The 11,777-nt window shown below is 48.7% G+C and overlaps 1 protein-coding gene across 5 annotated transcripts in view; it reads left to right on the forward strand.

Annotated features, from left to right (window-relative positions):
• Nucleotides 1-4,741: 4,741 nt before the first annotated feature.
• The window catches only part of BDKRB2 (bradykinin receptor B2), a 25,508-nt gene continuing 18,472 nt past the window's right edge, over nucleotides 4,742-11,777 (forward strand). For 2 of the 5 annotated variants that reach the window (XM_081048016.1, XM_081048018.1), the window contains exon 1: nucleotides 4,772-4,896. The gene's annotated coding sequence lies outside the window, so the exon portion shown is untranslated. Of the gene's footprint in view, nucleotides 4,897-11,777 lie in introns of all 5 variants that reach the window. The other 3 variants (XM_081048017.1, XM_081048019.1, XM_081048015.1) reach the window with 2 other exon arrangements.

Consider the following 11,777-nt stretch of genomic DNA (forward strand, 5'->3'; position numbering starts at 1 on the left):
AGAAAGACATGAGAACACGCCTTGTCTTTGCAGTGTCTCCACTGTTGTGGTACAAATACATAAACTGTATCATTGAGGTTAATAAATTATCTCAAATCCCTTTTGGCCTGACAAAGGAGCAGATCTGATAGATAGGAATGGGTTATTTTGTTAATCCCTTCAGGATGGGCAAACAGGACAAACCTGATAGATAAATTCCATTAAAAGGCTCCAGCCCCCTTTCCCAAACAGGCAAGGGAAGGTATAAAACTAAGAGCTGGCCACCCCCATTCGGGACCCTCTCCCGCTTGGGAGCTCTGACTCTTTGTTTTCAATAAACTATCCTTTTTTTAAAATTCTTTGCCTCTCCTGCGTCCGTGTTTCCATTCTTCTGTCTCACGAGACACGATCCTGGCCCACACCCTGAAACTGCCGGCAGATCCATCATTTACATCAGCGGCACGATAAATAGCAATAAGGGAGACAGGAGTCCCTGCCTCAGGGAGTTCACATCCAGGGGGCACAGAGGAGAACCCAGGCTGCTGAGTGCAGACAGGATGCAGTTCCCAACCAGGCTCCTGAACAGCTTCCTAAGACAAGGACAGGAGCCATGGAGGGAGGCAAAGGAAGGGCACGCTAGGCAGAAAAGACTGCACGCACGGACAAAGGTGCAGTCAAGTGCCTCCTGCCCCATTGAGGAGCCTTAAGTGGCTCTATGCAGCAAAAGCTTAGGGCCTGGATGTGAGGCTGGAAAGACCAGAGCCCTGGAAGGCAGGAGCGGAGCGCAGGCTCTTTGCACGCCGCACAAAGGGTCCCTGGCTTAGTGTGTGTGTGTGGGGGGAGGGTTGTCAGGCTTCTGCAGAAATCCATCCCTCCTCTGGTTCTCTCTGAGTGCAGACGGGCTGGCTGGAGCCAGAGTCCTGGCAGGGCTGAGCACCCCTACAGGCCCCAGCCAAGCAGGCCAAATGGTGAGGGATTTAAGTTAGTGGCTGCAGAGATTTTGCAGGAAGAGCTTAGCCAAATTTCTCATAGCAAAAATGAAGTATAAAAGATGTCCTAATCAAGATATAAATTAGTAGGGGTTGTTGCAGTCAATAGGGTGCTCCTTTTAAAATGGTTCCCCACCCGTTTGGGGCTATGCCCCAAACTGGGAACTGGCCTCAGTGGTGAGCTTCTCCCTGGCATGGATGTGCTTGATTCATTCATTTCTCCCCTCAAAATGCACAGCCCAGCTATGTGGGTGTCTGATAAAATAGTGGATGAGTAGCTGGGTGAGTGAGAGGATGAGTCGATGGATGGATAAATGGGTAGGTGGGTGGGTGGATGGACGGATGGACAGATGGACGGATGGATGGATGGATAGTTGAATGAGTAGTTAGATACAAGTGTGGGTGAATGGAAGAGTGGGTAATTGTTTCATAAGATTTAAAGACTCTTTTGATGGCAGGACACAACACAGTGACACTTAGATGGAAGAAAGATGGAGCTTTTTGTTACTTTCGTTCCAAATGAGAGAAGGCTTGAGGCAGAGCCACACAGGGGACAACACCGGGACAGGATAACAGCAAGCAGGAGCTGTAGGAAACAGCTTCTACAGGGCAAGCAGAGTAGGGTTAGCCGGTTTCTTGGGCTCCCTGTGGATTGGCTAATTTGAATAGCTTTGCGAGGTCCAAGGTATCGTGGCTATCCACAGTTGCTTGGCACTTGGCCCCAGATGGTTAGGACCAGTGCATAAAGGTCCAAAGTATGAGAGCCCAATAAGGGAAGTGATTGGAGTGCGAACCGAGCCGAGCTGCTCAGGAAGAACTGACCGGCCTCCCATCAGGACTTCAAAACTGGATCAAGATATTTTTTTAAAACTATATGACGGTGGTGGTGGATGGAGAAGTGTGTAGACGGACAGGTGCCTTCTGGAACTTTCTCAGTCAATAGAATTCACAAAAGCATCAGCACTGGTTTCTCAGACCTTGGAGGATTTCCATCTCGTAGATATGGAACACTAGGGCTTCACAAGGGCTGTCTATTCTTATGGGTCTCCAGGTCCTTTGGATCATAGAAGACCCCTCCAACAAAGTGATGAAGGCTCTAGGTCCTCTCTCCTGGGCAAAGCACACACACACCCAGTCCCATATACCATTTCGGAGGGCTGTGGACTCTGGGCGGCCTCTCCACGGAGCCCTGTGCCCACGTGGGAAGTCAGCACCCTCAGATTAAAGGGTCCCAATGTAGAGGAATGGCCAGTGTGAGGAGCAGTCACCTGAAGTCCCCAGGTCAAGGCGGAACTTGACTCAAGTTTATGCAACTGGTTCATCACAGGCACTCCAGGTCTAATCCCAGGTCTCCCGGGAAACTGTCGTGGGACTCAGTTTCCCCTTCTGTATGTTGATGGAGTTGGACTTGATCACTGGTTTATACTTGGTTCAGAGAAGTTATAGGGAAAGGGGAAACAGCAGCTGGGGTTCTGACCCTCCTGTCTATTCCCCAGCTCCACTGGGCCCACGTTATCTGCTTTCTTTTGAAGGGAAGGTTCTAAGAGTTTCTTTAGAAAAAAAAACTGTTTGAAAGCCCCTGCACTTTCCAGCTTCTAAGCTTCCCAGAGCGTTAAGTGCTGTAAATTGTCAATAAGTCTCCAGAGAGAAGCCACAAAAGCCAATTAATGTAGAAGTGGGGAAAAAGCATAGCCAAACATCCCCAAAGAAATGGCTGTGTCTCCGGGGAACAGACTCTTAAGTAGCACCAGAAAACAGACAGGGAAAGGGGTTTAATCTCTGAAAGTGTTTCTGAGTTTCTGCTGCCATTGTCCCTTGGGAGACATACATGGCATAAAAAAAAAAATCAGAACCCACCCCCCCAACCACCTGGCCACCTTCTTTTCACACCTTCCGTGTACATGGCCACTGTTCACACCTAAACTCAGACAACCATATAGGGAAAAGAAATGGTAAGCAATAAATGTTATATGAGACAAATTTATTCACTTACAGAGTGTACCAGCTACCTACCTCAATATCAGAAAGAACAAAACTAATATTTAGGGGTGACCTGCCATACATCCAATATCCACATCCATTATTTCACTGGATTGAAAAGGGGGATAGCAGAGTGGTTAAGAACACAGTCTTTGAAGCCAGGCAGGCTGGGTTCCTGTGAAAGTTAGCTGAGTTGAGGCATTTATGTCTTAGAAAGGTGCCTGACCCAGAGTAGAAATTATATACGTGTCAGGACTGTGTCAAACAAACTCAAAAAGGGTTTGGAGGCTTTGACTAGAAATAAATGATAAAGATTTATTCAAGGGTCTTAGGGTTTGCAAACTGCAAATATAACGAGGCAATACCCAGAGTGTTCTGAAGAAAGAAAAGCTAAGAGTTCTATTAGAAAAAAGTATATTCTTTAGGAGAATCAGTCATGTATTCTTAGCCTCTGGATTGGTCCCAGATGGTCATCCTCCAGAAGACCAATGGTCTGGGTACTGGATGTCAGGTGGTCTGGGTACTGGATGTCAAGTGCTCTGGGTACTGGATGTCAGGCGGTCTGGGTACTGGATGTCAGGTGGACTGGGTACTAGATGTCAGGCGGTCTGGGTACTGGATGTCAGGTGGTCTGGGTACTGGATGTCAGGTGGTCTGGGTACTGGATGTCAAGTGCTCTGGGTACTGGATGTCAGGTGGTCTGGGTACTAGATGTCAGGTGGTCTGGGTACTAGATGTCAGGTGGTCTAGGTACTGGATGTCAGGTGGTCTGGGTACTGGATGTCAAGTGCTCTGGGTACTGGATGTCAGGCGGTCTGGGTACTGGATGTCAGGCGGTCTGGGTACTGGATGTCAGGTGGTCTGGGTACTGGATGTCAGGTGGACTGGGTACTGGATGTCAGGTGGTCTGGGTACTGGATGTCAGGTGGTCTGGGTACTGGATGTCAAGTGCTCTGGGTACTGGATGTCAGGCGGTCTGGGTACTAGATGTCAGGCGGTCTGGGTACTAGATGTCAGGCGGTCTGGGTACTGAATGTCAGGCGGTCTGGGTACTAGATGTCAGGTGGTCTGGGTACTGGATGTCAGGAGGTCTGGGTACTGGATGTCAGGCTGTCTGGGTACTGGAAGTCAGGCGGTCTGCATATGAATATCAGATGGTCTTGATAACTGAACATTCTTTCCTTAGCCAGTCAGGTGCTAACTAGAGGGTTATCTGGAGGTCTGAGGCCTTGGCATTGACATAGGACAGGAAAGTTTAGATGTTTAAGTTCTCAGACGTTTAAGAATAGAATTGGTTCCTCATGCCTCAACTGACATGATTTTGGTAATTTAGCAGCTTGACTAGAGTGTCTCACTTTCATTTCTTCGCTCTATTCCTCTCTATTCTTCGCTCTTATCCTCAACACACTCCCTCTGGGATTCGTCACAATCAGCTCTGTTTCATAGCTCAGAGAGGTTGAGTCAGTTGCCTGACGCCCTTAGCCAGGGACATGACAGCACTGGGCTTGAAATCCAGGACATGTTTGCTACTCCAAGGCTCTAAAGGGCAGCAGAGGTCTACACAATAGAACATTCCTTGGGCTAACCTAGAAATCTTCCATGTAACTCACCAAGCTCTCACAGCTCAGAGGGCAGACAGCGAGACCTGGGCAGTTGCAGCCATCCCACCTGACTTCTGTGGTCTTTGGTTTTAGAAACTGAAGCCAGACTGGCTCAAAGAGCAGGGCAGGAGCTCAGCGCTAGGAGGTGGAAGGAGGAAGTACCCAGGAGAGCGATGACATCACAGCCCAGCCCTTGAAAGATGAGCTGTTCCTGCCACCACTGGGGCTCTGCTCAGTGAGCCAGCCAGCGGCTCCCCAGAGGGGAGGGGACATCAACCAGCCCTACTGGACACTGGACACTGGAGGAGGGAGCCACAGAGTTGCCCGCGTTGCTAGCTCCGGACAAGGTGGGTGCTGGGCAGGGGCTGGTCCAGCCACCTCACATGTGCTGGAAGGACAGGTGGTCCCAGCACAGAGGGAGGGTGGGCAGGTGGGTGTTACGGGGGCTGATTCCCAGGCTGGGAGAGAAGTTTCCCTCAGGTCCTGGAGGGTTTGAGAAAAGTTATCTTCCTTCCCTAGTCCTCACAAGCGATAAGAAGGGCTCCCAGCAGGAGGAATTGTCCTGTTTGTTTTCCAGCCATGTGTGTATTCACGTGAGCCAGTTAGTAATTTTATTTTTGTAGACTCTGGGTGGACGCCTTGAACTAAACGAGCAAGGAGCAAGTGTGGAGCAGCAGGAATGGGTGTGGGGCTTAGACTGCAGAATCTGGCTTTTCATACTTAGCTATGCTGCTGCTCAATGGCCCTCTGTGACCTTGGTCATGTTACTTAACCTCTCTGAGCCTCAGTTTATCTGTCTGCAAAATACCCTGCTGGCCTTCTCCCTGGGTGGGCAGAGGTTAAATCAGACTGCAGATGGAAGGGGGTTTGTAAATGTTGGCTGATATGTATTCAGGTGGTGGTGAGTTTAACTCTGACAGGCTTCTTGTCCCCCTGTCCCTGTCCAGGATGGAGAGATAAAAGGGTGCAGTGGTTCAGAGCTGGGGCTTTGCATCCAGCCTTGGGTTGGAATACCAGCTCTGTTTCCAGCCACTGGGTGACATTTTTAACCAAAAATGTTTCCCATTTCTTGAGCCATAAGGATGACCTACCTGGCAGGGGGTTGCAAAGATAGAAATGGGCTCATACCTGTGAAGCGCCACATATGCAGTTGGTGCTCAGTAAAGAGAAGCTGTTCTTAGAGCTACTGAGGGCAAGTCGTTTCATGTGCCTGGGTGGGGGTGGACAATGGGTGTTGCTCTCCCTGGCAGGTTAGAATGTGCCTCCCTGAGTCACTGACGGCCTGTGCTCCTGCCAGCCCACAGGAAGTGGGAGCTCTGACACAAGTGTGGGGCAGTGGAGGACCCTGGGCTAATCCCACCTCTTATTCCCTCTCTGAGCGACCCCAGAGGACACTGCCCACCCCCTCCCATCTCTGGAGGAAAACCATCTGTGTCCTTCTGGGCCTTGACAGCAGTGGGGGGATGAGAACATTCTGTAATGGGGAGCCCCACAAGCTTGAAGAAAGAGTTTGCTGCTTTCCTCCTGCTTGGGGTGGGAATCAGGTGGGGGATGGGGAAGAGCCAGGAGAAGGGGTTTTGGAAAACATTGTAAACAAGACTGCCATGCTGGCCTCACAGGCAGGACCCCAGGCTCTCTTCCCAGCTCTGCCCTGAACTCACAAAACTCGTGCAGTCACGTGCTCCTGGACCCTTCTGGAAGAGGTGAGGAAACTGAGTCTCAGGGCAGGGATATAACCCGGCAAAGCCCTGTGCTTGGTATCCTGGGAAATGCCTCAACCTCTTTGGGATGCAGGTGAAGGTTTAGATAACTGACAGAGCCTGCATGGTGAGGACAAGGATATGGGATTAAACTCAACTCAGGAGTTGCTGGCTGATGGCACCAACCAGGGGAAATAGCTGTGCCGTGTGGTCACTGCTAACAGGGTGACTGCATGGATTAAAAGTTCAGAGTGTGTCTGAGGGTAACCCTAAGGGCTAGCCCTCTCAGCCGTGCAGCCTTGTGGTCAGGGAGGGGCCCGCCTGGGCAGGGGACAGTGCCTTGCAAACCCAGGGAACTCTGGTTTTCAGCAGGAAAGCAGGGATCTTGTCTGTCCATTCACAGCTGCCTCGCCTGAGCTGAGAAGTGTGCCTAGTCTAAAGTGGGCTCTGATCAGTATTTGCTGAATGACTGATGGATGGATGGATGGATGGATGGATGGACGGACGGATGGATGGATGGCTGGATAAATGAACATTGGTCACAGAGCAGGCACTGAAGCTATGCAGACCATATTATTCAGTGAAAGAAGCCAGACTGGTATTTCTTTCTCTGTCTGACTTATTTCACTCAGCATAATACCCTCTAGGTCCATCCATATTGTCGCAAATGGTAAGACTTCATTCTTTTTGTGGCTGAATAATATACCATTCTATGTGTATATACACATATATCTTCTTTATCCGAGAATAAAATAAACAAACAAACAAAACAGAAACAGACTCATAGACACAGAGAACAAACTGATGGTTGCCAGAGGGGAGGGAGTTGGGGGGCTGGGTGCAAAAGGTGAAGTAATTAAGAAATACAAATTGGTAGTTACGAAATAGTCATGGGCTGTAGAATACAGCATAAGGAATATAGTCAATAATATTGTAATAACTATGTATAGCGCCAGGTGGGTACTAGACTAGTCAGGGGGATCACTGCATAAATTATATAAATGTCTGACTGCTATGCTCTACACCTGAAACTGATATAAAATAATATTGAATGTCAACTGTAACTGAAAAGAAAATTTATTAAAAAACAAAACAAAATAATAAAGGTGCTAGTCCCCTAGTAACACAATGGGAAAACATTTTCTGAAAGTGTTGGTTGTATATGGAATACTACATGCACCAAAGAGAAAAGAAAATATTTTTTCCTTGTCAGAAAGAAAGAGAGAGCGAAAGGCCAGACTGAAAAAGCGACATATCGTAGGGTTCCAATTATATAGCATTCTGGCAAAGGCAAAACTGTGGAGACAGTAAAAGGACCAGTGGTTGCCAGAGCTGGGGAGACGGAGGGATGAATACAGAGCCCAGAGGATGTTTAGGGCATGAAACTACCCTGTAAGGTACCGTAATGGCGGACACATGTCGTTATACGTTTGTCCAGCCCATAGAAAGCACAATACCAAGAGTGAACCCCAATGTAAGCTATGGACCTTGGATAAACTATGATAATAATGCATCAGTGTCGGTTCATCGATTGTAATAAATGCCCCACTGTGGAGGGGGACGCTGACCGTGGGGGAGCCTGTGCGTGTGTCGGAGCAGGAGGTATATGGGAAATCTCAGAACTTCCACTCAGTTCTTCTGTGAACCTAAAACTGCTCTAAAAAAAATAAAGTCTGGCTTTTTTTTTTAAAGAAAAGAAAGAAGTCCATGGAGCAGGCCTGAGTGTTGCTTTGAGGATTCAGAAGGCATTTGGAGTATCTCAGGGCCATGAGTTAAATGATCAGCCCTTACTACCACTGACCCCCAGCATGCATCACTGCCAGCGCCCACACGGGCCAGGAATGCCCTGACCCCTGAGTCTGTATCTTAGTGTGCATGCTTCCAGATCCCAGAGATGGGGAGCTCACTCACTTACAAAGCAGCAGCTCCATCTAGGGAGAGATATACTATTAAAAAGTCCTTCCTTAGACGGACGCTGAAGCCCTCGCCCACTGAGCAGTGGTTCACTTTCTATTTCTTGCAGGTGGACTGATAATTCTAGTCTTAAGTGGTCCCCTCTGAGCTAAATGTCCACACTCCTTAGCCAAAACACACTTTCCAGAACAAACCCAAGGGATCGGGTATTTCTTTGGCTCTGTCATCACAGTGGGATCTGTAGGGTTCTGGAGGCTAGAAAGATGTGAACCCCCCCAAATCATCACTGTGCAAAGCAGGCTGGAACAAACACAGGCTCTGGCTTCAAATTCTGACTGTTTATCGGCTTGAGAAGCTCTCTGAGTCTCAGCTGTCGCAACTGTCCGATGGAGCTAATCCTTCCTGTCTCTGTGAGGGCTAATTCAGATGGTGCTGGTGCAAGCAGGTGCCAGGCTCCCACAGGTGCCCACCTAGCAGAGGGACGGCCGATGGGGCCAAGAATAGGAGTCTGTCACTAGCAGAGGCGTTGTCTTTGAACCTGCAGTGGGGCCACTGTGGCTCGGGGGTTCCCCGGGAAAAGGGCACCCCCAGCATATGAGTGTGTGCTCATGTCCCTAGGCCATGCATCTGTGGGTGGTGCCAGCTGGAGCCCTGACAAACATCCCTGTAGGCTCCAACTTCGCACCACCCAACCACAATGCCTTGGGCCTCTCTGATCTCTGTGGCCAGTGGAGCGCCGTGAGGTGGGATGCAGAGAACTGGCTTCTGGACCCTGATCCAAATTCACTAGGTAGCTGAGTGACCTCGAGCAAGTCACATTGCTCCTCTGAGGCTCACGGGTCCACGTCTGAAAATCAGCAGTGCCTGTGCCGGATATCTCATGGGGTTCCGTAAACAATAGCGTTCTGGGCACGGGCACCACCCCGTCTCTTCTGTGTTTGTTATGGTGCTGATTCGTACCCATGACTCCACCGCCCCTCCTCTTTCCTGCGGGTCCCCAAGTGACCATACTCCAGGGCAGTGTGGCCACATGGGGAGAGACTAACCGTCTTCAAACTTTGTTGTGCATCAAAGTCACCTGGAGGTTGGTCCCCCAAATAGATGCCAGGGCCCTCCCCTGGGACTGAGACTTGGAGGTCTGGGTACCCACGGACTTGCTAACATCTCCAGCGATTCTTAAAGCAAGTGTGCCTCTGTCCACACTTTGAGACAAACTGCCTTTGCAAAGGGCTTTCTGAGCAGAGCAAACTTGAGAGGAATTCAGGCCCTGTTCCCGCCCTGGACCACAAAGCCACCCTCCCCAGACCCCTCTTAGTCTCCACAGATGAGTGATTGGGGGGGCCCCAAACCCTGGCACTGGGGTTCCATCACTGCCCCCTCCCACCTCATCTCAGGATGACAGACACCCTCTCCCTGAGAACTCAGGGCCTCAGACATCTCCCAGCCCAGCTCCCCTGGAGGTAGATTTGGGCCTCACGTTCTGGGAAGCAACAAGCTGAGTCCTGCCTCCCCACCCAACTGGAAGCCCCTCGAGGGAAAACACAGAACCCAGCCCAGCACATGGCACCTACTGTGCACCTAGAACACTCTCACAGGGGTGACACCCTGACCATGGAGGGGAAGCTCTGGGGGGGCCCTTCCGGAGCCTCTGAGATGCACTTTCCAGCCAAATGGGAGATTAATCTCACCAAATATTAGGTTGGCGCAGAAGTAATTGCCGTTTTTGCAATTTATTTTCAACCTTTTGTACCAACCTAAGAAAAGGAAAGACGTGTTCCTGAAAAAATTCAGGTAATCAATGACACCAGTAAAATTCTGAAGTATTGCCAACAAATTGGTTGTAATGTGATTATGGAGCTTAATAACTGTTTAGAAAAGATGCTTAAAATAAAAAAGACAAGAATTAGGTAATAATATGGAAGTAAACTTTCTTATTATTGTAACTAAATCTGAAAGTGAGGAAGTGAAGGGAGGGGAGAAGAAAAAGTGTGCTGTTGCCCAGAAGAATAGTTATTTTCCTATTCCTGATGCTAATAGAGAGATGCAGGTTTTAATATGCTTGTTAAAAATTTAAAGATAACCATTAGAAGATTGGAAGAGTATGTATAAATTATAATATATTATATATTTAATATATTTATTATAAGTTATAATAAATTATATCACTTTGTACTCTACAAAGAATATACATTCCAAGGAATATTTTCAGAACTTGATTATTTTTTAGTCTCTAGAGAATACTTCCATATAGTCCCAGATGTAGAACTTTTATAGGCTATATTACCTGACCATGCTACAGAAATTAACATCAAATATAGAAACTAACATCACAAACCACTTGAAAACTTTAGAAAACACTCTTCCTCAGAACTCTTCCATCAGAGGTCATCGAAACTGAAATTATAGACATTTGAGAAGTGATCGACTACAAGAACACTACTAATCAAATTATGGGAGGCAGCCAAAGCCTTACTCACAGGCAAACTCGTGCCATTCATTTTTATTATTATTATTAAACAAGGAAGATCACCAGGAAATGAATAAAATGTTCAGTTTAAGAAGCTAGATGGAGCAACTCACAGGCCTCAAAAAGTAGAAGAAGGAACAAAAGAGAGGTAGAAAAAGAACAATGACAGAACAAAATGATTAGAGAGGAAAAAAGCATCAATCTCAGTTGTCCATCTAAGGAAAAACCAAGAGCTGGCTCTTTGACTAGAGGGGACGAGAAGGGGGTATCAGGAAGTGATATGTGCTATGCAGAGAACTGCAATAAGACGCAGGAACAGAGACGCAATGAGCGTCTACTTTGCTTGGTAGTCGAGTGCAGCCTGCAGCCACAGGTGGGCCCAGCATTCCAGCCTTTTCCAGAGCATGCCGTGTGTGTGTGTGTGTGTGTGTGTGTGTGTGTGTGTGTGTGTGTGTGTGTGTGGAGGGGACGGGGGGGGGGTTATCCGACTGGAAGGGGGTTTCCATCTGTCCAGGAAAGGTCTCCTTTCCTCCTGCCCCACTCCCATCCCGTTCCCTGGAAGGGTCCTGTGCCCCTGAGTCTCACCTACACAAAGGTGGGGTAGTGCGGAGCTAAAGCCTCCCCAGGCTAAGGCCCGTGCCTGGGACTCTACCTCGTCTGATTCCACCTCACACAGAGGTCTCAGTCAGATTCCGCGAATCAACAGGCTGACAGAAGTGCTAAGTGTTTCATCATCAGTATTTTTAAAAAGACTCAATATTTTTAAAACTGGGAATATTTCAGGTAAACATTCAAATTCCCAGTGTTTCTAGAAATGCAGGTGGCTCTGGCAAGGCTGAACTTGACCCCTCCCCTCCCCCCAATCTTGCACAGCCCTTTTGGGTGAGGCCTTGCCCTCCAGGTGCCCACAGTGCCACCCCTCACACACCCCATCATCTGCCCTTACCTCCAGCCCCTCCATCTGGATAGGCCCTGTGGGCATTTGAATTTGAGGCCCTGCTTTGTACCTGCAGACTTTGAGTGGTGTATGGCCAGGAAAGGGCCACAGAGGCAGGCCTGAGCCAGTTACCACTGGGAGAAAGGACTTTCTTAGAGCGTATTTACAAGGGCGAGGAGTGGGGAGGGGGCGTCGCTTCCCCCAATACAC

The sequence above is a fragment of the Rhinolophus hipposideros genome (genome assembly GCF_964194185.1).
Source record: "Rhinolophus hipposideros genome assembly, chromosome: 5".
Lineage (NCBI taxonomy): Eukaryota > Metazoa > Chordata > Mammalia > Chiroptera > Rhinolophidae > Rhinolophus > Rhinolophus hipposideros.